We start from the raw sequence: 26,841 nt of genomic DNA, 5'->3' as shown, positions 1-26,841 counted from the left end.
AGCAGGACCTTATTCTGCAATCTTGGCCCCTTGGAACTGAGATGGCTTCATATCTTTCCAGGAGAGTCTCAGATTCTTCCAGGTTGTATCACCCCCAAGTTAGCATATACCAGGCTCACAGACTCAGCATAGCAGGGTGGAAGAGCTGGGCACAGAGAGGGAATTCTATTCAGCATGGGCTGTAAAGCTGCAGAACTGACAAAGCCCCTGCTTCCCCACCCCCTCCTCAGACTTCTGCGAGCACATCCCCTAGCCCTGTATTCCTGACCGTTCCATGCTGGGGACAACAGGACTTTCTCCCCATCTTCTCCTTCCAGTCATTATCCCCCCACTCCCTGAAAGGTTCTCCCCAGAGTGACAATGGACAACCTCTGTCCCTGGGGCTGGAACCATAAGGAAGCTCAGCACTCCTACAGTGTCCCTGTTGAAGATAACTGTTTTCATTAACTGAATTATTATGTTTTTTTCATGGACCAAAAATTTTTTTGTACTGTCCCCTTATTGATATCAACCAGTTTCAATAAAAGAATCTTCTGGGGAAAAAAAATAAACAAATGGGACCTAAGCAAATTTAAAAGCTTTTACACAGCAAAGGAAGCCATGAACAAAAGAAAAAGAAATGCTAGAAAATATCTGCACATGATGTCAGACACAGGATTACAATTCAATATAAAAAAAAAATACCCAATCAAACAAATGAGAAGACCAAAAGACATTTCTTCAAAACAATAAATGGACAAAAAGCACATGAAAAGATGCTCTACATCACTGATTACTAGAGAAATGCAAATCAAAACTGCAATGAGGTATCACCTCACACCAATCAAAATGGCCATCACCAAAAAACCCACAAGTAAAAACACTGGAGGGTTTGGGTCTCACCTATACTGATGGTGAGAATGTACACTAGTGCAGCCATTATAAAAAACAGTATGGAGGTTCCTTCAAAAATCAAAACTAGAATTACCATACAATCCAGCAATCCCACTCCTGGGCATGTATCCAGAAAAGACAAAAACCCGATACTTTGGAAACATATATGAACCACAATGTTCACAGCCAGACTATTTACAATAGCCAAGATATGGAAGCAATCTAACTGTCCATCAACAGATGAACACATAAAGAAGATATGGTATATATACAAAATGGAATATTACTCAGCCACAAAAAAGAATGAAATAATGCCATTTGCAGCAACATAGATAGACCTACAGATTATCATACTGAGTGAAGTTAAGTGGGAAACAGAAAGAAATATTATTTAATACAGCAGGGGATGCCCTACATACGAACCTTTGAGTTGTGAACTTTCAAAGATGTGAATCTATTCCAAACCTATTACAGTATAGCAGTATAGAGTCGAATGTGTTAGTTGGATACCTAGGCTAACTGTTGGATTTACGAACAAACTGGACTTACAAGTGCACTCTCAGAATGGAACTCATTTGTATGTAGGGGACTTACTGTTCTACTTTTATGGGAAATCAAAAAAATAATACAAATGAATCTAAGTACAAAACAGAAACAAACTCACAGACCCAGAAAACAAACTTATGGTTACCAAAGGGTAAGGGGGGGGGGGAATTAGAAGTGTGGGATAACGAGATACATATCACTATACATAAAACAAACAAGGATTTACTGTATAGCACATGGAATTATGGGCATCCCCAATGGCTCAGTGATAAAGAATCTGCCTGTAATGCAGGAGACATAGGAGTTGTGGGTCTGATCCCTGGTTCGGGAAGATCCCCTGGAGTAGGAAATGGCAACCCACTCTAATATTCTTGCCTGGAGAATCCCATGGACAGAGGAGCCTGGCAAGCTACAGTCTATGGGGTCACAAAGAGTCAGACACAATTGAGTGACTAGGCACTGACATTAACATGGAATTATATTCAGTATCTTGTAATAAATTTTAATAGAAAGAATCTTTAAATAATATATATGTATACACATATATGCTGCTGCTGCTGCTGCTAAGTCACTTCAGTCGTGTCTGACTCTATGCAATCCCATAGATGGCAGCCCACCAGGCTCCCCTATCCCTGGGATTCTCCAGCCAAGAACACTGGAGTGGGCTGCCATTTCCTTCTGCAAGGAAATGTATAAGTGTATATGCTATACATACATACATATATATATATATATATACACACACACACACACACACATACACACATACACACACATATATGCTGCTGCTGCTGCTGCTGCTAAGTCGCTTCAGTCGTGTCCAACTCTGTGCAACCCCAGAGACAGCAGCCCACCAGGCTCCCCCGTCCCTGGGATTCTCCAGGCAAAAAGACTGGAGTGGGTTGCCATTTCCTTCTCCAATGCATGAAAGTGAAAGTGAAGTTGCTCAGTCGTGTCCAACTCTTAGCGACCCCATGGACTGCAGCCCACTAGGCTCCTCCATCCATGGGATTTTCCAGCCAAGAGTACTGGAGTGGGGTGCCATTGCCTTCTCCACACATATATGCTAAGTGTATATAAATAAGTATGTATAACTGAATAACTTTTCTGTACACCTGAAAGAAATACAATATTGTAAATCAACTATACTTCAATTAAAAAAATGTAAAATATTCAATTCAGCAAAAAAAAAAAAAAATTTAATGGGCAAAGGACCTGAACAGACATTTTTCCAAAGAAGACATAAAAATATCCATAAGCACACAAAAGGATGCTCTACATCCCTAGTCATTGAGAAATAAAATCAAAACTGTAAAGAGATAACACTTCACACCTGTTAGGAGTGTATTATGCCCTTTCAAAAAAAAGTAAGGAAAATAACAAGTGTAGGTAAGGAAGTAACAGGAAACATGAGAGTAATGCTGTTAGGAATATCAAATAGTGCATTTACTGTGAAAAAACAGAAAAAATACTACAGTTCAGTTCAGTTCAGTCCCTCAGTCGTGTCCGACTCTTTGCGACCCCATGGACTGCAGCACGCCAGGCCTCCCTGTCCATCGCCAACTTCCGGAGTTTACTCAAACTCATGTCCCTTGAGTCAGTGATGCCATCGAACCATCTCATCTTCTGTCATCCCCTTCTCTTCTTGCCTTCAATCATTCCCAGCATCAGGGTCTTTTCAAATGAGTCAGTTCTTCGCAACAGGTGTCCCAAGTACTGCAGCTTCAGCTTCAACATCAGTCCTTTCAATGAATATTCAGGACTGATTTCCTTTAGGATGGACTGGTTGGATCTCCTTGCAGTCCAAGGGACTCTCAAGAGTCTTCTCCAACACCACAGTTCAAAAGCATCAATTCTTCAGCGCTCAGCTTTCTTTATAGTCCAACTCTCACATCCATACATGACTACTGAAAAACCATAGCCTTGACTAAACAGATCTTGTTGGCAAACTAATAATCTCTGCTTTTTAATATGCTGTCTAGGTTGGTCATAGCTTTTCTTCCAAGGAGCAAATGTCATTTAATTTCATCACTGCAGTCACCATCTGCAGTGATTTTGAAGCCCAAAAAAAGAGTCTGTCAACAGTTTCCGCTGTTTTCCCATCTATTTGCCAAGCAGTGATGGGACCAGATGCCATGATCTTCGTTTTCTGAATGTTGAGCTTTAAGCCAACTTTTTCACTCTCCTCTTTCACTTCATTCATCAAGAGCCTCTTTAGTTCTTCTTTGCTTTCTGCCATAAGGGTGGTGTCATCTGCATATCTGATGTTATTGATATTTTTCCTGGCAATCTTGATTCCAGCTTGTGATTCATCCAGCCCAGCGTTTCTCATGATGTACTCTGCATATAAGTTAAATAAGCAGGGTGACAATATACAGCCTTGACTTACTCCTTTCCCTATCTAGAATCAGTCTGTTTTTGCATGTCCAGTTCTAACTGTTGCATTTTGACCTGCATAAAGATTTCTCAAGAGGCAGGTCAGGTGGTCTGGTATTCCCATATCTTTCAGAATTTTCCACAGTTTGTTGTGGTCCACACAGTCAAAAGCTTTGGAGTAGTCAATAAAGCAGAAGTACATGTTTTTCTGGAACTCTCTTGCTTTTTCGATGATCCAACAGATGTTGGCAGTTTGATCTCTGGTTCCTCTGCCTTTTCTAAATCCAGCTTGAGCATCTGGAAGTTTATGGTACACGAACTGTTGAAGCCGGGCTTAGAGAATTTTCAGGATTACTTTGATAGCGTGTGAGATGAGTGCAGTTGTGCAGTTTCTGAACATTCTTTGGCATTGCCTTTCTTTGGGATTGGAATGAAAACTGACCTTTTCCAGTCCTGTGGCCACTGCTGACTTTTCCAAATTTGCTGGCACATTGAGCGCAGTATTTTCACAGCATCATCTTTTAGGATTTGAAATAGCTGAACTGGAATTCCATTACCTCCACTAGCTTTGTTCATAGTGATGCTTCTTAAGGCCCACTTGACTTCACATTCCAGGATGTCTGGCTCTAGGTTGATGATCCCACCATTTTGATTATCTGGGTCATGAAGATCTTTTTTGCATAGTTTTTCTGTGTATTCTTGCCACCTCTTTTAATATCTTCTGCTTCTGTTAGGTCTATACCATTTCTGTCTTTTATTATGCCCATCTTTGCATGAAATGTTCCCTTGGTATCTCTAATTTTCTTGAAGAGATCTCTAGACTTTCCCACTCTATTGTTTTCCTTTATTTCTTTGCACTGATCACTGAGGAAGGCTTTCTTATCTCTCCTTGCTATTCTTTAGAACTCTTCATTCAAATGGGTATATCTTTCCTTTTCTCAATTGCCATATGATCCAGCAATTTCACTTCTGAGTATATACCAAAAGAAATGAAAGCTGGCACCCAAACAGAAATTTATACATCAGTGTTCATATCTGTATTATTCACAAGAGCCAAAAAGGTGGAAATAATTAATATGTCCAAAATAACAGATGAATGGATAAGTAAAATGTAACATACAAATGGTATGGTACAAAAGGAATGATACTCCCTAAAAAGGAATGAATTTCTGATACATGCTATACCACAGATGAACTTTGAAAACATTATACTAACTAAATAAACCACTGCACAACAAAAGGAGAAACATTGTATACTTTGACTTAGATGAAAGTCCTAGAGCAGTCAAATTCATAGACAGAAAGTGGAATAGGGCTGGAAAGAGGTAAGGAATGCCAAGTTATTGTTTAATGGGTACAGAGTTTCTGTTTTGGAGATGAAAAAGATCTGGAAATGGAGAGTAACAATGGTTACAAAAGACTGCCACTATACTTAATGGTACTGAACTGTAAACTTAAAAATAGTTAAAATAGTAATTTCTCAAAAGATATTTGATATATCAAACAAATATTAAAAGAAAGCTGGTATTGTGTGTGGCCACAAAGCTATGAATGAGGACATGTACAAACTGCAGCATTATTTGTATCAGAAAAAAATTTGGAAATAACCTAATTAACCATAAAAAACAGGAAGGACAGATTATACATTTACATGACAGACTATACCAGTTGAACTAGTGCTATATTAATCAAAATACATCAAAAAATAGTTTAAATGGAACTTAAGCATTAGCTACAATGTTCTAACAATTTAAAGTATGAAAGAACTACAATTTAATAAGTAAATTATTTTAATAATAAAGCAACTTAGCTTGCAGAAAGGACATGCGAAGTCCTGAGGGGAGCTAGTTTGTACCTCCTGGCTCAGGGGAATGGGGGCCAGCGGTTAAAAAGGGGTTAGGTAAAGCACACCTCCCAGGACCAAGTGCCCTGCTTCCCACACAGGACATTGTTCCCAAGGCCAACCATAGTTACCATTCATCAGCTAACAGGAAAATGGCTTTGATGAATATATAAAGGAAGAGTAAAGATGTTGAGGGATATATAAAGGCAGTATGAGTGGGACTGGCATTGTGAAAAATGGATGCAGAGGTCAAGCCAGATTATGTCATCACTTCTGACAGCGAATCTCTCACTATAAAAATTGAGTGCACCTTTGAAAACACAGTTTTCTTGAAAGCTAGAAGAGAAGTTTGAAGAAACCACAGCTGTTGGTAGAAAACCTCAAACTGTCTTCAACTGAGAATGTGTTATGAACAATGTCACCTGTACCAGGATCTATGAAAAGGTATTACAAAAATTCCAACATCATTTTAGAGGAACAAGCTGTTAAAATAAACAAGCTCAATTTGCTGAATCTTCACAATACTATTTTTCATCACTGTGTTCTATTATGTCTATCACACATGTTTTATACACAACTATTTCCAAGCACTGACTTAATTAGGATCATCCCTACATATAAAATCCTAAAAACACACCAAAGATATTACTGGACCTCATCAATTTGATAAAGATACTGGATACAACTATCTACTGTATTTCTGTAAAATAACATGAACTATCAGAAAGGGAGCTTTAAAAAACAATCCCATTTACCACCACACCAAAAATCTCACTAAAGCGTTAAAAGACTTGTTTGTACTCTGAAAACTGTAAAACACTGATGAAAGAAAAATATGACACAAACAGATGGAAAGATATATCATGTTCATGGACTAGAAAAATTAATAGTGTTAAAATGACAATGTTACTCAAGGCAATCTACATATTCAATGAAATCCCTATCAAAATACCAAAGGCATTTTTCACAGAACTGTAACAGGAGGGAAAGGGGCAGGGCAAAACTTTTGAAAGAATAACATCACCCAAGGCCATTCTAAATGATTAGAATCAAATGGGACCAAGATGGCAGACAAGACTAGATCTTGGTCCTCAATCTGATCCATATGACACACCCAGAAGTGCCATGACAGTTCCAAGGCACTATTAAAAGACCAAGGAATGGGCAGTCGCCCAAATCCTGGAAATCTCCGCCCCTTCCCAAAAATAGCTGGAATAATCCTCCCACTCATTAGCCTATTAAATTACCCAGCCTATCAAAACTAACCCCGCCACAGTTCATGGCTGCACTCACCCTCTGTAATGGCCCACACTCTGTCTGCAGAGTGTGCTTCTCTCTGTATCTGAATAAATCCACTTCTTACCTATCATTTTGTCTCTCACTGAATTTGTTCTGCAATGAGACATTACGAACCTGAGCTTCATTAGGTCCAGAAACCAGGAGCTGTGGGTTTTGGCTGGGTTTGAGTCCCAGCCACGGGGGTTCAAGTCCCAAGCAGGGTTTTGGCTGGGTTCAAGTCCCAGCCACGTGGATTCAAGTCCTAAGCGGGGTTTTGGCTGGGTTTGAGTCCCAGCCATGTAGGTTCAAGTCCCAAGCAGGGTTTTGGCTTGGTTTGAGTCCCAATCTGTTGTAAATGGTTTCAGAACTAGAACAAAAACAATCTTACTTTGTATGTAAGTATGAAAGACCTGGAATAACCAAAGCAATCTTGGTAAAGAAGAACAAAGCTGGAGGTATCACACTGACTTTAGACTATACCACAAAGCTACAGTAATCAAACCAGTATGGTAATAACCAAAAAAGACACAGAAATCAATGGATAGAATAAACAACCCAAAAGTAAACCCATGCACTTAAGATTAATGAATATATCACAAAGAAGGAAAGAATATGCAATAGAAAAATGAGTCTCTTCAATAAGTAATACAGGAAACTGGAGAAACATGCAAAAAGAACAGAATCAGAACATTTTCTCACGACATATACAAAAGTAAATGTAAAATGGATCAAAAACCTAAATGTAAGGATGGAAACCATAAAACTCTTGAAAGAAAACAGACATTCTTTGACATAAACACTAGCAATATTTTCTAGATCTGTCTCCTAAGGCAAAGAAACAAAAGCAAAAATAAACAAATAGGACCTAATTAAACATAATACTTTTTGCACAATAAAGGAAACATCAATAAAAGACAACTTATGAAATGGGAGAAAATATTTGCAAATGATATGACTGATACAGGGTTAATATCCAAAATATATAAACAGCTCACATACAACTCAATATTTCTCTTAAAAAAGACAAAAAGTGGGTAGAAAACCTGAATAGAAATTTTTCCAAAGATATTTAGGTGACTAACAAGCACATGAAGAAATGCTCAACATCACTAATCACCAGAGAAATGCAAATCAAAACTACAATGAGATATTATCTCACACCTGTAAAATGGCTATCATGAAAAAGTCTACAAATAATACAGTGTTGGAGAGGATGTGGAAAAAAGGGGACCTTAGTACACTGTTGGTGGGAATGTAAATCGGTGCAGCCATTATAAAAAGCAGTATGAAGGTTCTGCAGAAAACTAAAACTAGAACTACTATATCATCCAGCAATTCCAAGCCTGGGAATATATACAAAGAAAACAAAAACATGAATTTGAAGGCATACATGCACCCCAGCATTCACAGTAATATTACTTAACAATAGCCAGGATATGGAAGCAACCTAGTATCCATCAACAGATGACTGTATAAAGAAGATATGATCTATATTACACAATGGAATATTACTCAGCCATAAGAAATAATGAAATTTTTGCTGTCTGCAAAGACATGGATGAACCTGGGGGGTATTATGCTTACTGAAGTAAGTCAGAGAAAGACAAGCATTGTATGTTGTCACTTATATATGGAATCCAAATAAATGAATAAAACAAAACAGACTCACAGATAACAAACTAGTAGTTACCAGAGGCAAAGGAGAGGGACAAAATAGGTATGAGGATTAAGAAGTAAAACCTACTATATATATAAAATAATTTAGCTGCAAGACATATTACATAGCACAGGAAATATAGCCAATATTTTATAATAACTTTTTTGCATATACATTTTTAATGTATTTAATTGTGCCAGGTCTTAGTTGTGGCATGTGGGTCTAGTTCCCTGACAAGGGATTGAACACCGGGCCCCTGCATTGGGAGCACAGAGTCTTAGTCACCAGACTACAAGGGAAGTCCCTGTAACAACTTTAAATGAAGCATAATCTATAAAAACTGTGAATCACTATTCTGTATACTTGAAACTAATATAAGACTATAAATCAATCATAATTCAATTAAAAAAACTAGAAACAGAGACCAGATCAAGATGGCGAAGGAGTAGGACATGGAGCTCACATTCTCTGACAAACATATCAAAAATATATCTACATGTGGAACAATTCTCATATAACATCTACAAAACACTGGCAGAAGACCTCAGACTTCCAAAGAGGCAGGAAAATATCCACATAACTCAGTAGGGCAAAAGAAAATAGAAAAAGAAAGAGAGAAAAAGTAATTGGGGCAGGACCCGTGACCCTGAGAGGGAACTGTGAAAGAAGAAATGTCTCCACACTAGGAATACCACTCACTTGGTAGGGAGATCAGCCAGGACAGAGGGAGAGCTTCAGAGCCTCAGAGAGTGCAGGAATTGCCTTAAGAACACAGCAGAGAGAGATCTGCACAGATGGTGATGGCCACCCAGCACTTCCCAGTCTGAGACACTGGGAGGGACTGGGAAAGGCAGGCACTGGGTGCCAAGGCTAGAGCTTCAGAGGTCAGACCCAAGGGAGAGGACTAGGGTTGGCTACATGGAGACAGCCTGAGGGGCTATAAGGATACTGCGGAAGGAGGCCTGGACCTGCCAAAGAGTCAGGGCACCACTGTCAGGGGGCATGTAAGAAAAGAGTCACTCTCCAGGTGATAGCTTACAGTGAATGGTGTCGGATTCATAATCTCCAAAAAAGATTTAGCTTTGGGATCAGGGACCAGGCTTGATTACTCAGAACTTTTGCATGACAGAAATTTTATTACAATGAAAAAGGACAGAGAAAGAATATCAGAAGGGGAACAGAGAGTGTCCCACTACCTAGTCTTACCAAGGCCTTATATACTTTTACCAGATCCACTCCCACAACATACATCTTAAATTAACAAGATCAGAACAATATAAAGTTCTTACCAACCAGACCCACTCCCATAACATATTTTAAGATAACAGGATTAGTCAGAAGGTTCCAGTTAAGAAGGAGAAACATGTCCTCAAGCAAGATCAGTTCAGTTCTGTTGCTCAGTTTCTTTGCGACCCCATGAACCGCAGCACGCCAGGCCTCCCTATCCATCATCAACTCCTGGAGTTTGCTCAAACTCATGTCCATGGAGTTGGTGATACCATCCAACCATCTCATCCTCTGTCGTCCCCTTCCCCTCCTGCCCTCAATCTTTCCCAGCATCAGGGTCTTCTCAAAAATGAGTCAGCAAGATACATTGTTGTTATATAATCATTAGTAGGGAACTCAAGGAAAAACACACCCTTGAGCAAGATGAGTTGTTTTGTTGTGTAATTATTAGCTCTGGGCTTAAAGAAAGTTAGTCTTAAAGACCGTTTTCATAATAACTCAGAGTTTAAGAAAAAGCATCTTACTTGACTAAGCTAAAGTGAAAGTGAAGTCACTCAGTCATGTCAGATCCTTTGGGACCCCATGGACTGTAGCCTATCAGGCTCCATCGTCTATGGGATTTTTCAGGCAAGAGTGCTGGAGTGGATTGCCATTTCCTTCTCCAGGGGATCTTCCCGACCCAGGAATTGAACCCGGGTCTCCCGCATTGCAGGCAGACGCTTTACTGTCTGAGCCACGAGGGAAGCCCGATAGAAAGCAATATAGAAAAAAAAATTTGCCCCTTTCTCCTCCTTGAGAACCCAGGACCCCTTCCTCCTTGAGGGCCATGGACTCCTTATCAACCTATCTAAAAATCGGCTCTCTCACAGACAAACTCTCAGGTGGCCTATATGAGCTCTAGAAGCAGGCATATCTACCTCAGACCCCAAAGGTAAACACAGACCACTGCTGCAAAGCGTCCCACAACTGGGAGCCAACCACTGCCCATGCCTTACTGGAAGCATGCATGGGTAACACACCTGCACACCCTCTATCAAGGGGATAATGGCCAGCACATGTTGAGGAAAGAGATGGCAAACGTGGCAAACATCCAGACCAAAAACTTCCCTCACGCCAAAAAACATTAACCCCACACAAGCTACACAGGAATGCTCCAGCATATAACAGCACTCCAAGACTGCTTCTCTTAAACTCACAGAATAAGATAAATAAAAGGAAGATGAAGAAGCAGATGAACCACTCTCAGTTAAAAGACCAAGAAAATTACCTGGAAGGAAGAAACAATGAAACAGATTCTTTTTTAGTCTAATAGGAGGTAATGGGATTTCCCTGGTGATCCAGTGGTTGAGACTCTGCACTCCCAATGCAGACCACACCATTTTGATCGCTAGTCAGGTAACTAGATCCTACATGCCACAGGCCCTACCCTCCAAGAAAGACGGAGGTAATGGAAATACTGAAGAATTAAGAAAGGTTATTGACAGAAATGCAGATTATTATAAAAAGGAGCTAGAAAGTATGAGGAGGAACCAAGAAAAATTAGAAAATTCATTTGCTGAGATGAAAACTGAGCTAAAAGCAATGAATAATTCAATGAATAATGCAAAAGAAAGAATAAGTGACCTGAAAGACATAATAATAGAAATCACTGAAGCAAAATAACATTCAGAAAGTCAAATGAAAAAAAAAAAAAGGAAAGCAGTATAAGAAACCTACAGGATAATATAAACCATCCCAATCTATACATACTAGGATTTCTAGAAGAAGAAAAAGAAAAGGGGATTGAACATGTATTTGAAGAAATTGTGGCTGAAAATTCCCCAAGCCTAAAGGAAACAGATATCCAGATATAAGAAGCACAGAGGATCCCAAACAAATGAATCCAAAAGACCTACACCAAGACATATGATAATAAAAATGGCAAAAGTTAAAGATAAACAAAGAATTCTAAAGGCTGTAAGAGCCCCATGAGGCTATCAACAGATTTCTCTACAGAAAAAATGCAGGCCAGAAGGAAGTGGTAAAATATATTCAAAGTTTTGAAAGGGAAAACCTGCAACCTAGAATACTCTACCAAGCAAGATAGATAATCATTTAGAACAGTAGGGAAATAAAGAATTTCTCAGACAAGCAAAAACTCAAAGTCTACCGAAATACTAAATCTATCTTAAAAGAAATATTGAAAGATCTTCTCTAAATAGAAAAGAAGCAAGAAGATATAAGAAGGAGGAAATCAAAATTTGAAAATAAATCACTTAAATTAGCCAGTACATATATCAAAAAGAGAGAATAAAAAACCTATTAGTGAAAGTAATGGTAAACACAAGGAAGAGCAACAAGATAAACATGAAAATGTAAAAAAGGACATCAAAATAATAAAATGTGGGGAAGGAGTAAGAAAATACATTCTTTTTTTCAGAATGTGTTTAACCTATATGTCTAAAGCAAGCAGATACAGGAAGGAGTTAAGATACTTGAAAAACAAGGTAACCACAAATTAAAAAACATACAGCAGATTCACAAAATCCAAAAACAAGAGAACACAAGAATTAAGATAAAAGGAAATCATCAAACCACAAAAAGAAAAACAGAAAGAAAAAGGAAACAAAAGAAACAAAGTATCAACTAGAAAACAAGGTTTAATATAGCAATAAATATGCATCGAAAATTACCTTAAATCTCAATGGACTAATGCTCCTATCAAAAGACATAGAGTGGTAGACTGGATTAAAAAAAAAGCCTACAATATGCTGCCTACAAGAGACCCACCTTAGGGCAAAGAACATACACAGATTGAAATTGAAGGAATGAATAAAGATATTTCATGCAAACAGAAATGAAAAGTAAGTGGGAGTTGCAATACTCATATCAGACAAAATATAGTTTAAAGCAACTGTTACAAAGAAAAACAAGGAAACTATATAATGATAAAAAAATCAATACAAGAAGAGTTTTGCACTCGTCAACATATATACATCTAATGCAGGAGCACCCAAATACATAAAACAAATACTAACAAACACAAGGGAGAAACTGATGGGAATAACAATAATAATAAAAAACTTTTAACACCCATACACATCAATAAACAGATACTATAGACAGAAAATATGCAACAGAGATCCTAAATGATACAACAGAATACTTAGATTTAATTGATATTTTCAGGATACTACATTCAAAAAGAAACCCAAAATACATATTCTTTTCAAAATACATGGGACAAGCTCAAAGATTGGCCACATACTATGGCACAAAACTAACCTCAACAAATTTAAGAATACAGAAATTATTTCAATCACATCTCTGATCACAAAGGAACGAAACTAGAAATCAACCAGAGGAAAAGAAATGGGAAGTTCACAGCAATACAGGCCTTATTCAAAAACATAAGAAAAATCCCAAACAAACAACCTAACCTACCCCCTAAAAGAATTAGAAAAAGAAGAAGAAACAAAACCTGAAGTCAACAGAAGGAAATAATAAAAATCAGGCAGGGCATAAGAAAAAGAGAGATTTAAAAAATAAAAAGGAATCAATAAAACCAAGGACGAGTTCTTTGAAAAAGTAAACAAAATTGACAAGATTCTGGCCAGGCTCACCCAGAAAAAAGAGAGAGAAATCAACAAAATAAGGAATGAAAAAGGAGAAATCTCAAGTGATACTTCAGAAATACAGAAAGACCTAAGAGAATACTATGAATAATTATACACCAACAACTTGGACAACCAAGGAACTTCCCTCGTGGTCCAGTAGCTAAGACTCTGTGCTCCCAATGCAGGGAGCCCAGGTTCAATCTCTGGTCAGCGAACTACATCCCACAGGCTGCAAGGGTTCACATTCTCCAATGAAGAGTTTACAAGTTGAAACTAAAGATCCCTCATGCCAAAATGAAGACTGAAGATCCTACTACCAAAATTAAGAGCCAGTACAGATAAATAAGTAATTTTTTTTTTACAAAACAGAAGGGTTATGGCTTCCCTGCTGGCTCAGTGTTAACGAATCAGCCCACCAATGGAAGAGACACAGGTTCAATCCCTGATCTGGGAAGATCTCACATGCGGTGGAGCAACTAATCCCATGTGCAGTAACAACTGAGCCTGTACTATAGAGCCCAGGAGCTGCAACTACTGAGCCCACACACTCTAGAGCCTGTGCTTGGCAACAAGAGAAGCCACAGTCACCACTAGAGGAAAGCCCAAACAGCAACAATGAACCAGCACAGCCAAAACTAAATAAATAAATAAGAAGGGTTAAGAAGTCCACATATAATAAAAACTTAGATCAAAATCAACTGAAAAAATTTTAATTTGACACCTCAGAAGAAATGGACAACTTTCTAGAAATATACAGCCCACCAAAACTGAATGAGGAAGAAATAGATCATTTAAACAGACTGATAACTAGAAGTGAAACAGAATCTGCTATTTAAAAAAAAAAAAAAATCCCCTACAAACAAAGGTCCCTGGACCAGACAGCTTTACAGCCAAATTCTACCAAATATACAAAAAACCTATACCAATTCTTCTCAAACTCTACTAAAAACACTGTAGGGGAGGGAACAATATCAAAATAATTCTACGAAGTCACCATCACACTGATTCCAAAACCAAAGACACTACCAAAAAAGAAAATTATAGGCCAATATTTTTTATGAACATGGAATAGCTCCTCTAGGCCCTCCTGTGCCCGTACAGCCACCACTCCTTGGACGTGGGGTAGCTCCTCCCGGCCGCCGCCCCTGACTTCAGACATGGGGTAGCTCCTCTTGGCTGCTCCTGCGCTGTGGCAGCCTGGCACTCTCCGCCGCGGCCCCTGACCTCGGACGTGAGATAGCTCCTCTCGGCTGCCGCCCCTGACCTCGGACGTGGGGTAACTCCTCTTGGCCGCGGCCCCTTGGGCATGGGGTCCTCCCGGCTTCTACCCCTGACCTCGGACGTGGGGTAGGTCCTCTCAGCCGCACTCTGTGCGCCCGTCGCAGCCGCCCGCGTTCTGTGAGCCGTCGTAGCCACCCACACTGGTTTTTCCCGTGGTCATGTATGGATGTGAAGAATTGGACTGTGAAGAAAGCTGAGCACCGAAGAATTGATGCTTTTGAACTGTGGTGTTGGAGAAGACTCTTGAGAGTCCCTTGGACCGCAAGGAGATCCAACCAGTCCATTCTAAAGGAGATCAGCCCTGGGATTTCTTTGGAAGGAATGATGCTAAAGCTGAAACTCCAGTACTTTGGCCACCTCATGCGAAGAGTTGACTCATTGGAAAAGACTCTGATGCTGGGAGGGATTGGGGGCAGGAGGAGAAGGGGACAACAGAGGATGAGATGGCTGGATGGCATCACTGACTTGATGGACGTGAATCTGAGTGAACTCTGGGAGTTGGTGATGGACAGGGAGGCCTGGCGTGCTGTGATTCATGGGGTCGCAAAGAGTCGGACACGACTGAGCGACTGAACTGATTTTTTTTATGAATATACATGAAAAAAATTCTCAACAAATATTAGCAAACTGAATCCAACAACACATAAAAAACTCCCATACAGAGACTTCCCTGGAGGTTCAGTGATTAACACTCTGCCTGTCAATGCAAGGGACACAGGTTCGATCCCTAGTCTGGGAAGATTTCACATGCCACAGAGCAACTAAGCCTATGTGCCACAACTACTGAACCCACATGCCACAACTGCTGAGCCCACATGCCCTAGAGCCTGTGCTCTACAAGAGAAGCCACCACAATTAGAAGCCAGCACACCACAAGGAAGAGTTTCTCTACTGGCATAACTAGAGAAAGCTCAAGTGCAGCAATAAACATACACTGCAGTCAAAAATAAATATAAATAAATAAACAACCTGTTAAAGAAAAAAAAAAAGGTCATACACCATGACCATGTGGGATTCATCCGAAGTTCACAAGGATGGTTCAACATATGCAAATCAATGTAATATACCACATTAACAAAAATCTGGAGTCAAAAACGACATGATCATCTCAATAGGTGCAGAAAAAGCATTTGACAAATTCAGCATCCATTCATGAAAAAAAATCTTAGCAAACTGAGTATATAGGGAAAATATCTCAACATAATAAAAGCTATTTATGACAAACCCACAGCCAATGAAATATACAATGGGAAAAGCCAAAATGCCTTTCTGCTAAAATCTGGAACAAGACAAGGATCCCACTTCTATTCAACATAGCATTGGAAGTCTTAGTCACAGCAATCAGACAAGAAATAAAAGGTATCCAATTTGGAAGGGAAGAAGTAAAAGTGTCACTACATGAAGATGATATGATAGAATATATAGAAAACCCTAAGTACTCTACACAAAAACTACTAGATCTAATCAATGAATTAAGCTAAGTAGTAGGATACAAGATTAATATCCAGAAATTGTTTGCATTTCTTTACATGAACAATGAAATGTCAGAAATGGAACGTAAAAAAAAGTTGCTTTAAAATTGCAACAAAAAATAATAAAATATCTAGGAATAAACTTAACGAAGTGAAAGATTTATACATTGAGAACTATAAAACATTAATATAGAAAATTAAAGAGAATTCAATGAAATGGAAAGATATGCCATGCTTTTCGATTGGAAGAATTAACATTGTTAAAATGGCCAAGACTAGCCAAAGCAATCTACATATTTAATGAGATCTCTATCAAATTACCCATGACATTTTCCACAGAACTAGAACACATAATCCAAAAACTTATATGGAACCAAAAAGGACCCAAAACCACCAAATCAATCCTAAGGAATGAAAACAAAACAGGAGGCATAACTCTCCCAGACTTCAAACAATACTACAAAGCTACAGTAATTTAAAAAAATAGTGTGGTATTGGTACAAAACCAGATATACAAATAAAAATAACAGACTATAGAGCCCAGAAGTCTACACACTTATAGTCAATTAATCTTTGACAAAGGAGTCAAGAATATAAAATGGGGAAAAAAATCTCTTTAGCAAGTGTTGCCAGTAAAGTTGGATAGCTGCATGTATTTCAATGAATTTAGAACACACAGTCGCACGATGCACAAAAATATATTCAAGTAGCCTAAAGACTTAAATATAAGTCTTCCAAGGCAATAGAAAAAATAAACAAATGGGACCTAGTCAAACCTACCAGCTTTTGCAGAGCAAAGGAAACTATTTCTATGGAATGGGAGAAAATATTTGCAACTGATACAACCAACAAGGGCTTAACCTCCAAAATATACAAACAGCACATACAATTCAACAACAAAAAAAGCTATCCAATTAAAAAATGGGCAGAAACCCTTAATAGCCATTCTCCAAAGAAGACATACAGATGGTCAAACAGCACATGAAAAGATGTTCAACATCACTAATTATTAGAGAAATGCAAATCAAAACTAAAATGAGGTATCACCTCACACCAGTCAGAATGGCCATCATTAAACGTCTAGAAACAATAAATGCTAGAGAGTGTGTGGAGAAAAGGGAACCCTTCTACGTTGTTGGCTGGGAATGTAAGTTGGTGCAGCCACTATGGAAAACAATATGAAAGTTCCTGAGAAGATTAACATTAAAATCACCATATGATCTAGCAATCCCACTCCTGGGCATATACCCAGACAAAACTATAAGATACATGCACCCCTATGTTCATAGCATCACTATTTACAATAGCCAAAACATGGAAACAACCTAAAGGTCCACTGACCCATGAATGAATAAAGAAGCCATGGTACATATATACAACGGAATACTACTTAGTCATAAAAAAGAACAAACTAATGCCTTTTGCAGCAACATGGATGCAAGTAGAGATTATCATACTAAGTGAAGTCAGAAAGAGAAAGACAATACCTTATCATACCACTTATATAAGGAATCTAAAATATGGCACAAATGAACCTATCTACAAAACAGAAAGTCTCATAGGCACAGAGATCAGACTTCTGGTTGCCAAGGCTGGGGGGAAGGGGAGTGAGAAGGATGCACTGGTAACTTGGGGTTGGTAGATGCAAACTATTACATTTAGAATGGATAAACAATAAGATTCTACTGTTTAGCAGAAAGAACTATATCCAATCTCCTGACATAAACCATAATGGAAAAGAACATTTTGAAAGCATGTATATGGACTCCCTGGTGGTCCAGCGGTAAGAATTCACCTTGCAATGCAGGGGACACAGTTTCAATCCCTGGTCAGGGAACTAAGATGGGATTGAACAACTAACATTGTTCCCACCTGGCAATCCCACATGCCAGGGAGCAACTAAGCCCACAAACCAAAACTACTAAGCCCAAGTGCTATAGAGCCCATGAGCCACTACTAGAGAATGCACATGCCACAACTACTGAAGCCTGCACACTCTGGAGCCCACAGGTTACAACCATTGAGTCTGTGTGCCACAACTAAGAGTCCACATGCCACAAGGAAAGATCCTGCATGACGCAACAAAGATCCCACCTGCCGCAACTAAGACCTGAAGCAGTCAAATTAATTAACTTTTTTAAAAATATGTACATGAGAATAACTGAGTCACTTTGTTGTACAGCAGAGACTGACACAACATTATAAATCAAATATGTTGTTGTTTAGTCACTGTGTCCAACTTTTGCGACCCCATGGACTGTAGCCCGCAACGCTCCTCTGTCCATGGAATTTCCCAGGCAAGAACAGTGGAATGTATTGCCATTTCCTTTTCCAGGGGACCTTCCCAACCCAGGGACTGAACCCACATCTCCTGCATTGGCAGGTGGATTCTTTACCACTGAGTCACCAGGGAAGCTATAAATCAACTATACTTCAATAAGACAAAAACAGGAACATTCCTTTGGTTAATAGATAAAGGTATTTATAGCTAACAAAAAATAAATAAAGCAATGCAAAACATACTACTTTGCTCCATTTCCCTTATAGAAACTTGAAAAAATTGTGAACATTTTCCTTTAAACAGTAAGCAAACTGCATGAAGAAATAAACATGACAGTACAACTTACTAGATGCTATAAAAAGTGTTAAATGGGGCTTCCCTGGTGGGTCAGTGGTGAAGAGTCCGCCTGCCAATGTAGGAGACACAGGTTGGATCCCTGATCTGGGAGGATGCAACATGCCCCAGAGCAGCTACAACTCTGCACCACAACTATTGAGCCTGTGCTCTAGAGCCCATACTCCACAACAAGAGAAGCCAAAGCAATGAGAAACCCGAGCACTGACCACAACTAGAGAAAAGCCCAAGCAGCAACAAGGACCTAGCACAGCCAAAAATTAATATAAATAAAATTTTTTAAGTGTTAAATGCAATACCTCTTTTTAATCTATCAAATATTCAATGGAAAAATGACTATTAATTGTAGAATAATATGCTATGAAATACACACTATCATATATGGTCAACGGTAATACAAGGATTTAGAAAACAATTTAGCAATAAGTCTTTGATATTCTCTTGCATAATTCTGCCTCTTTTTTATCTACACAAATAAAATAATTCTAAAGAAATAACTTTAATCACAAGACATTGATCTATGAGCTATTTACAACGGTCAAAAAAACTATGAATACTTAAATGTATAATAATGGCTCAACAGTCATGCCTAAGTCTTACAATATCATACCAGCCATTTAAATTCCAAAAAGTTCAATTACAATATAAAAAATACTTCATGCTACAATGTTTAACGAAAAAAAGCAACTGAACATGAAGTATAATCACAACTATGTTTCAAAGTAAATAAAAATTTGCAAAAAAATAAAAACATTAATATTACCTGTGTGATAAAATTTTAAGTGATACTTTTTCTTCTACATTTTTGTAATATAATAAATTCATTGCATTACTCCTAAGTGCATGGAGATATAGGTTTTAAATTAAATAGTAATTCACAATTGACTTTTCACTAATCCAACAGATTTTCTACAATTCATTTACTACAAGTTTACTATTCATTCAAGTATGTCTATTAACTTATGTCCTTATTCAAGTAAAATTACAAAAAGTCCTTTTAACTGCTGGCAAGTATTAACTATGCAAAAATATAAAATAAAGCCTAATTTTCTATAAACTTTGTATGCCTTGATTTTACTCTCAAATGTGATAAAGGTCCAAACAGGTTGCTGCTATGCCAATGAATACCAATCACTGGAAAATCAAACATTAGGGTAAATGGTGGAATTTTTCTTAGCCCACACTGTCTCGGGTTTCCTTACATAACCATGACAAATTTTAACATCCATTTTATACACACTGACCTGATTTAAACTTCATGAAAACTTTATTACAGGGAACCAAGGCTCAGAAAGGCGCTTATGCCTGTACAGTGAGGGGCTGTGCCTGGCCCAGTCTTCCAGCCAGGAGGGCCCACAGCCTCTTCATCCTGCTCCTTCTGCACTACCAGGGTGGGTGGATGTTGGATATTCATCAGACTTAAATAGATGCCCCAGCTCAGGTCTCATTTTACTAGTGAAAAAACCCTAGAGTGCAGGACATATGGGAATAAAGCAGGACAGGTCTGGGTACCAGAAGGATCTACTGCTTTCAAGTATCTGCTCTCAACAAGGTTATGTGCTACTCTCCAGAGCAACATCTCTGACTGTGATGAAACACTCAACTACTGGGAACCAACACACTACCTCATCTATGGGAAGGGGTTTCAGGCTTGGGAATATTCCCCAGCTTATTTTTAAGATTCTTATTGGAGAAGGAAATGGCAACCCACTCCAGTACTCTTGCCTGGAAAATCCCATGGACAGAGGAACTGGTAGGCTACAGTCCATGGGGTCACAAAGAGTTGGACACAACTGAGTGATTTCACTTCAAGATTCTTGTATTTTACATTTTATAATGTCTACTAGCTTTTGTGAGCTATTTATGTGAACTCTACTTTTACAAGGCTATGTGTAAGAAGTTTGGGTTGCATGTGCATCAAATGTTAGCCTTCTTGGTTCTCAGCACTGACATCTTTTGCTCATTATCAGCATTCCTTCCTAGAAGTTTCTGTTTGTACACTACCTTGATAGTTATGACTGGCTGGTATACAGACAAACTTCCATTAATATACTTGGATTAGCAACTGGGGCTATCTTAGGCTGGCCATTCAGTGTAGCTCTTGGTTTACCTATTGCCTCTGATTTGCTGGTCATGAAACAGGTTGGAAGAGTTTCTTTCATTGGTTGCTGTTTGCCCTAATTCTCCTTCTGGTGACTGTGGTAGTCACTGACAGCTACTATTACAGAAACTTGGTGACTGCACCACTCAACATTGTTTAGTATAATGTCTTTACTCTTCATGGACCTGATCTTTATGGTACAGAATTCCGGTATTTTTATTTAATTAATGAATTTCTGAATTTTAGTGTGGTCTTCGCTCACTGACATTTTTTATAGAATACCTACTGCAGAGATTTCATGATCAGAATTTAGGCCACCAACACTGGCTTACCTGGTGGCTCAGATGGTAAAGAATCCACCTATAATACAGGAGACACACATGACATGGGTTCGATCCCTGGGTTGGGAAGATCCCCTGGAGGAGGACATAGAAACCCGCTCTAGTATTCTTGCCTGAAAAATCCCATGGACAGAGGAGCCTGGTGGGCTATAGTCCATGGGGTCACAATGTCAGACACGACTATGCAACTTAAGACTTGGTTCCAATGTATATTTCAATTATAATTTTCTTCATCCAGCCTCATAAAGAAGAGAGAGTTCTCTTCCCTGTATATCCATTTATATGTCTCTGTGGTGCTGTGGCACTTTCTGCACTTCTGAAATGTTACCACTTCATGGTTCAGCAATACCGCCTGGAGCATGATACTGTTTGACATCAAATTGGCTGGTGTTAGGAACACTCTTCCTGTTTAGACTCTTACCTTCTTCCTGTTCTGTGGCACTGTTCAGAGGGTATTATGGGCCCCTTGATTTGTATCCAGAATTTTACTGAACTGCCACAGACCCAACCATCCACAGTGTCCCAGAAGGCCAAGCTGTTTATGTCTGTAAAGGGAAAAAAATGGTATAGATTTCCCAGCAGCTTCCTTCTGCCCAATAACTGGCAGCTTCAGTTCATTCCATTACAGTTCAGAGGCCAGCTACCAAAACCTTTTCCAGAGGGAACACTGGCCTACAGATTGTTCCTACTGATATGAATGACCAGAACCTAGAGGAGCCATCCAGATATACTGACATCAGTAAATGCTAGTGGATTTGGACACCATGAGAGTAACAAACCAGGAGCCAAAATATTCATCCAATAGAGAAGAATGGATCAACTTGGCCTACAGACCATTCCTTGATGCTTCCAGATCTTCAAAGTTCTATGTCTCTTCCTGTCAGATCAGTATACAGTGCATGCAAACTATACCATCCTCAAACCCCAGAAAGCAAAACAAACCAAAGAAAAGTGGAGGTTAGCACCATGCCTATGGCCCCAAAGGATAATCATCTTGTTAAATGGTGATTCCACAGACAGGACTCTCTCCAGGTCATTGCTTGTAACATTTGTAAAAAAGTCTGTCTGATACACACACAAAAAAAATACACTTATTTGGTAAATGAAGTAAGCATTTAGTAAAAGCAAATTAAATAATTTGCACTTGTAATAGAAAATCAGGAATTCTATCTCTAATCAAATCCAACCCTATACTGCATTCTTCAAAAGAAGTGAAGGCATAGTGACTAATTAACTTAATGAATAGGAAAAGTAGTTATGCTAATAGATAATTCTCAAAACTCAGAATATTTCAAAAAAAGTATTGATACCTTCAATTACTATAGCATACATTTCCAAAATTTTTCATCTTTGTTCATTGCTTTATTATTTTGCATATATTCATTAATTTTTCATTTAATTTTTAATAAAAACACTATGAATACATTAAATTACCTAAGTTCTCTAGTTTTACTACGCATGATTAATCCACTGAGCTTACCATACTATCCTTATTTGGATACAGCAGCAATTAAACATAAGGTGCTAACAGTAAGAAAAACAAATCGTTTTAAATTCAATTTCTAAAACTTCCAACTGAAATTGGAACCTGATTCTCACAAAGATCAAGCCCTGAAAGATGTTACACAAGCATTCTAAACAAAGGAGAGGATCCGGAAAAGCCGCAGTTACATTATTTCACATGGGTTCATTTATTTTAAAAAGCCAAAACAAACAGAAAAAAAAAAAAAAAACAGTGAGCTACAAAAAGTAAGCAGCTTAGAAGTCTCACTACTATACTCACAACAAGAAAAAAGATAAATTGAAAATCAGTAAGTTTTCTTAGATCCATTAGAGACCTGAGGTCACAGGTTGCTGTTGTTTAGTTACCAAGTTGTATCTCTTTTGCAACTGCATGGACTGTAGCCTGCCAGGCTCCTCTGTCCATGGAATTTTCCAGCAAGAATACTGGAGTGGGTTGCCATTTCCTTTCCCAGGAGATCTTCCCCACCTGAGGATTAAATCTGTGTCTTGTGCATTGGCAGGCAGATTCTTTACTGCTGAGCCACCAGGGAAGCCCAAGGACACAGAACATATCACCAAAAAAAAAAAAAAGGAAAACAGGCCGATACAGAAAATCACATTTTTTTCTGAAGTGAGAACACTTCAACAGTAACTGATGAATTATGGGAAGCCAAAAAGGATTAGCCTGAGAGTTAAAAAAAAAAAAAAATCCTGGGTTCCCAGTTGGAATGGGAGGCACACTTTGCTGGGTTTTACCTACAGGAGTCCCAAAAGGTTTTCAGGTTTTCATGAGAAAGATCTGAGGGGAAAAAAATCCTACTGCACCTTAAGTAGAAGGAGGGGAAAGTAACCATATTAAATATTAAAATACACCCAGAACATTCTCTTTTTAACAAAGTCATGCTCTCAAGGTAAACTACTACACCACAGCATTATCTACCTAAAGGAAGAGCAATTAGACAACCTCAGCCTCCTCCAGCTTTCCTACCTCACCTAAGTAGGGAGGGGAAAGGCTAAGAAACATTTCTGAAGGTCACAGCCCAGGGACAAGGGTATAAGATCAGTTTCCCTCTCCAACTCCTGGGATTTAATATAATAAAATAGAATTACAAATGGGAAAGCTATAAGATACAAATTCTGTTTAAGAAGGAATTCTTAAGAATACCCAAAGACAAAAGGGAAGAAAAAAAAAAAAAAACTAAAACAAGGAAACTAGAAGAAATAAAGGCTCTGGTATAAACAGCTACAGCAAACTTTAAACACAGCCTCATTCCTTGCCATGTTAACATAAAAGCTCACACTAAAAGCCTGACTACCTCATTTCTTATTACATACAGCTTTCAAAAAATTACAAGTCCTACTAAAAGGCAAGAAAAAACACAATCTAAAGTCACAAAGAGAGCATTAGAACCAGACTCAGAGAAGACAAAGAGTTTTGGAATTATCAGATAGGTAAATTTTAAATAACTATAACTAATACAATAAGGATTCTTAAGGGATAAAGTGAGCAGCTTGCAAGAATAGATGTGTAATGTAAGCAGAGATGAAAACTCAAATAAAGAAAAGAAAATGCTACAAAGCCAACACACTATATAAGAAAGAATGCCTTTGATGGACACAGCCAATGAAAGAATCAATGAGACTGAAGAGGAAACAATCAGTGAGGATAATGTCAATATAAACCTTTTGAACTGAAATGCAAAGAGAAAAAATAATAAAAGGGAACAGAAAAACTAATAACTGTAGGACAATTACAGAAGTTGTAGCATAAATGTAACTGAAATACAGAGAAGAATGAAAATAGCAGAAGAAATGTTTGAAATAAAAGAACGGTGGAAAAGCTTCCAAAATTAATGACAGATACCAGAGAAGAAGGATATCAAGCAGTGTAAATACTAAATATCTACACCTAGTTTTCTCATATGCAAACAGCAGAAAAACAAAGCCAAAGAGAAAAATCTTTTAAAAAGCCAGGAAAAAAAATATTATCTATAGAGGATCAAGGATAAGCATTCGATCTTACATATTGTCCAAAACCATGCAAGCAAGAAGAAAGCAGAATGAAATATCTCACCAAGCTAGAATAATGTATCCAGTAAAATGATTCTTCAAAAGTAAAAGAAAAATAGACTTTCTCAAACAAAAACCAAAGGCATTTGCTGACAGTAGCTTTTCCCTGCAAGAAATGTTGAAAGAAGTTCTTCAAAGAGAAAGAAAATTATACAGGTCAGAAGTACACACCTACATAAAGACAGGAAGAGAGCATTAGATGAGAAATAAGTGAAGGTAAAATAACATCTCTCATGTTTCTTATCCTTAACTGACTTAATAGTCAACTGTCCAAACTAGTAATAGCAAAAAATGCATTGGGTGGTTATAGCTTATGGATAAGAAGAGGAATTGGGAATACTGTTATAACGTATCCACACTACTTGTGAAGAGGTATGCATGTGTGCTCAATCACTTTAGTCATATCCGACTCTTTGTGACCCTATGAACTGTACCCAGCCAGGCTCCTCTGTCATTAGATTCTATACATAAGAATACTGGAGTAGGTTGCCATGCCCTTCTCCTGAAGTGGTATAGTGTTATTTAAAAAGGGTCTGAGATTAGTTATAAATGTATATTGCAAACTATAAGGCAATCAATAAAAATGTTTAAAGAAGTATAATTTATAAGAGGAAATAAAATGAAATCATAGAAATGTTCAATTAAAACCAAAGGACAAAAAAGATAAAGAAGAAAACAAGCACAATGAACAAAGTTATAAACATGGCAGGTATTAAACCAATTACATCAAAATTCACTTTAATGTGAATGATCTAAATTCACTAAGAGTCAGAAAATGTCAAGAACATGAGGTGGATATAATCAGATGTCAGAGTTGACTCAACCAAGACTCATATATATGTTGTCTTTATATATATTTAAAGACACCACTTTAAAGACATTGACTATAAATAAAGAGAAGCTAAGGGAAATACGGAGTTATTCTTTATAGGGTATAGAGGTTCAGTTTTGCAAGATGAAAAAGATCTGGAGATTGGCTGTACAACAATCTAAAAATGGCAAAAATGTACATAACACTATTGAAATGTAAACTTTAAAAAGGTTTATGTTATGTGTACCTTATCACATTTTTTTAAAAAAGTAAATGGATGTCTATTCAAGTCCTTGGTACACTTTCTGAGTTGTGTTTTTGCTGCTGAGTTGCAAATTTTCTTTATGTATTCTGGAAATTAAACACTTGTCAAATAAATGATTTGCAAACATTTTTTCTGTGGGTTGTCTTCTCACTATGGAGACTGTGCTTTAACACACAAATTTTTTATTTTAATTAGGTCCATATTATCTATTTTTCTTTTCTTGACTCTGTTTTTAGCATCTTATTTAGAGACCACTGACAAGCTCTATACAGTCAGCAAAAACAAGACCGGGAGCTGACTGTGGCTCAGATCATAAACTCCTTATTGCCATATTCAGACTTAAATTGAAGAAAGTGGGGAAAACTACTAGACCATTCAGGTATGACCTAAATCAAATCCCTTATGACTATACAGTGGAAGTAAGAAATAGATTTAAGGGTCTAGATCTGATAAACAGAGTGCCTGATGAACTATGGATGGAGGTTTGTGACATTGTACAGGAGACAGTAATCAAGACTATCCCCAAGCAAAAGAAATGCAAAAAAGCAAAATGGCTGTCTGAGGAGGCCTTACAAATAGCTGTGAAAAGAAGAGGAGTGAAAAGCAAAGGAGAAAAGGAAAGATATACCCATTTAAATGCAGAGTTCCAAAGAATAGCAAGAAGAGATAAGAAAGCCTTCCTCAGCAATCAGTGCAAAGAAATAGAGGAAAACAACAGAATGGAAAAGCCTAGAGATCTCTTCAAGAAAATTAGAGATGCCAAGGGAACATTTCATGCAAAGATGGGCACAATAAAGGACAAAAATGGTATAAAAGAAGCATAAGATATTAAGAAGAGGTGGCAAGAATACACAGAAAAACTATACAAAAAACATCTTCACGACCAAGATAATCACGATGGTGTAATCACTCACTCACCCTCACCTACGAAGCCAGACATCCTGGAATGGGAAGTCAAGTGGGCCT

General features: G+C 38.0%; 1 protein-coding gene and 1 pseudogene across 4 annotated transcripts in view; one reads left to right on the top strand and one right to left on the bottom strand.

Moving 5' to 3' along the window:
- Positions 1-26,841, bottom strand: part of ATRX (ATRX chromatin remodeler) — a 284,375-nt gene that overhangs the window by 224,129 nt on the left and 33,405 nt on the right. Inside the window, exon 1 of one of the 4 annotated variants that reach the window (XM_070366290.1) lies at positions 21,648-21,736. The exons of the other annotated variants lie outside the window; for them this stretch is intronic. The gene's annotated coding sequence lies outside the window, so the exon portion shown is untranslated. Of the gene's footprint in view, positions 1-21,647; positions 21,737-26,841 lie in introns of those variants that run through there. 4 annotated transcript variants of the gene reach the window in all.
- Positions 21,101-26,841, top strand: part of LOC102280738 (alpha-1,2-mannosyltransferase ALG9 pseudogene) — a 38,894-nt pseudogene continuing 33,153 nt past the window's right edge.

Source organism: Bos mutus, chromosome X (assembly GCF_027580195.1).
Source record: "Bos mutus isolate GX-2022 chromosome X, NWIPB_WYAK_1.1, whole genome shotgun sequence".
Taxonomy (NCBI): Eukaryota; Metazoa; Chordata; class Mammalia; order Artiodactyla; family Bovidae; genus Bos; species Bos mutus.
The sequence above is the reverse complement of the archived record's forward strand: the minus strand, read 5'-3'. Positions and strand labels throughout refer to the sequence as shown.